The sequence below is a fragment of the Pinus tabuliformis genome, chromosome 2_1 (genome assembly GCF_031772625.1).
Source record: "Pinus tabuliformis cultivar Carrire ecotype Pingquan chromosome 2_1, CPIR1, whole genome shotgun sequence".
NCBI classification, from domain to species: domain Eukaryota; kingdom Viridiplantae; phylum Streptophyta; class Pinopsida; order Pinales; family Pinaceae; genus Pinus; species Pinus tabuliformis.
Genome location: NC_142299.1, coordinates 388,013,998 through 388,016,832, shown reverse-complemented (window position 1 = coordinate 388,016,832; position 2,835 = coordinate 388,013,998).

The window sequence follows — 2,835 nt, the reverse complement described above, 5'->3', positions numbered from 1 at the left end:
CTTGTAACTCTTCCATTAGTAATGGGTTTGTTCATTAGATATCTAATTGCAGAATGATCAGTATGAATAAAAGTTTCATAGCCTGTTATATAATGTTTGAACTTATTGATTGCATGAACAACAGCTAAGAACTCTTTTTCAGTCACAGTATAGTTCAACTCAGTGGGAGTTAAATTTTTACTGGTATAGTAAATGGCATAAAGAACTAAATATTTCTATCCCAATATAGCCCCTAGAGCTGAATCTGAAGCATCTGTAGAAATATGGAAAGGAAGTTTCTAATTTTGTCCTCTCAAGATAGGCACTTCAGATATTCTTGTTTTCAAAGTTTCAAATGCTGATTGGCAATCAGGACCCCATTTGAATTCACAGTCTTTTGTAAGTAGTTTGAAGAGTGGAGATGCTATTTTAGTGAAGTTTTCTATAAATCTTCTATAATATCCAGTAAATCCCAGAAAACTTCTAACATCTTTTTGACAATTTGGAATAGGTAACTTGGAGATGACTTCAACTTTTGATCTATCAACTTTAATCCCATCCCTTGAAATATGATGTCATAAAACAATTCCTTCAGTAAAAATCATAAATCATTTTTCATGGCTTAGTGAAAGGTTTGTTTCTTTACATATTATAAGGACTTTTTCCAAATTTTCTAATGCCTCTTCAAACGAATCACCATAAACGGTAAAATCATCCATATAAACCTCTACAGAATCATGGATTAGATCAGAAAAAATTCCTAGTACTGCTCTTTGGAATGTTACTGGTGCATTACATAATCCAAAAGGAAGCACTTGATAAGAAAAAGTTCCCCATGGATAGGTAAATGTGGTCTTATCATGATCTTCAGGTGCTATCTGAATTTGATTATAACCACTAAAACCATCCAGAAATGAAAAATACTTTTTGCCTGCTAATGTATCTAATACTTGATCGGTAAAGAGCAAGGGAAAGTGATCCTTCAAAGTTGCTTTATTCAATTCCCTGTAGTCCATGCATACCCTCCATTTACGATTATTTTTGGGTACTATAACCAAAGGAGAAACCCATCGGCTATCTGAAATTGGGTAAATGAAATTTACATTGAGTAGTTTTTGGAGCTCTTCTTTCACTATCTCCCTAAGATTTGGATTCATCCTTCTCTGAGGTTGTCTGATTGGTCTACTGTTTTCCTCAATATAGATATGATGGATGCAAGTCTTAGGGTCAATACCTTTCATATCAGTATACTCCCATGCAAATGCAGTAGAATGTTTTTGCAATATTTTGGTTAGCTCTTCCTGTTGTGACTTTTCCAAATTTTTGTTGATATTCAGTGTTTTACCTGGAAAAATCTCAATGGTAGAGCTACCAAACTCTTCCATAGAGTAAAGAGACATTTTTCTTGATGATAGATATTCAATATCAAAATCTAACTGAAATTATGTGTGGTCATACTTTGAAGATGTTTCAAAGTTTTCTAATGTGTTCAAAATTTGACTATCTTCACTAATTTCAGAAACAATAAAGACAGGTTGTATAATATATTCATCGTTGACCCATTCATTGTCTCCTACTTCTATAATTGCCTTTGCTGAAGGATACAAATTGAATTTCTTTGTTGAACTACCATTAGAAATGTACATATCTCCAGATCTACAACTAATGAAATCATCAGTTGTGGCTAGCCAAGGCCTTCCTAAGATGAGTGGATGTCCTCCTAAATTACTCTTGGGAGTCAAAATCATGAAATCTACTGGATATTCCCAAGAATCTAAGGAGACTGAAATATCTTCTAGTACACCATCTGGTTTGATTATTGATCTATTTGCAAGTTGTAGTAAGGTGGGTGTAAAAAGAAGATTAGGAAGTTTAAGCTGTTCCATAGTCTGTCTACTCATAATGTTGATAGCAGCCCCTAAGTCAATCAAAGTGTTTGGAATTTCTATCCCATTTATATGTGTCTTGACAATTGGACTACCTGGATCCACATATTTCTGCATGGTAATCTTTCCCATCATGATATTTGCAATTTTTCCTACCAGGTGGATTCTTCTTGTATCTCTTGGTTTCCTTCCTAGCCTTTTAAGACTCAACTCCTTTATTGTTTTCGCTAGAATAGGAATTTCTCTAATGGCTTGTAGCCAAGGGAATCTTGATACATACATTCTTTAACTCATCTAGGAAATCATAGTCAGGCAACAAGATTTGTTTTTCCACCCCTTTGTCAATTTGTAATCTTTCAGGGAAAGGAGGCATGGATGAAGATGCAGGTTGCTCAACTATAGGAGTTGTGGGGGTTGACTCTTTTTCTTTTTCTTTTTGAATGATTTGGTTTTGAAGAGATGCTTCCTCAGAACCTTTATTAACTTTAAGAGAATCCTCCTCAGAGGTACCTTGCTCTTGAACATCTATAGAAGGTTTTTCTAAAACTCTACGAGATCTGAGTTGAACATCATTCAGAGGAACAATCATATAGGTAGGAAATTGTTGTGCTTCTACCATGTAAGCATTCTAAGGATTTTTGTTGTTGGGATTTGGCAATGGCTGGGCTAGTAGTTGATTTGTCTTTTGTTGAAATGGAAGCAAGAGTTGAGAATTTGGATTTTGTTGAGAAGGTTGTTGTTGTGGGAATGGTAATGAAAGTTGTGGGTTTTGATTTGGAATTGGTGGATTTTTTTGATTTGGAAAAGATGGAGGATATTGATAAAATTGAGAAAATCTCCCATAAGGATTTTGCATCCCCTATGCCCATGATTGGTATGGATTTTGAGGTTGGGGCCAAGGTTGTTGCCAAGAATTCCAATTTGGTGGGAGCTGAAAGTTCATAGGATTTTTAAATCCCTGATTTTGTTG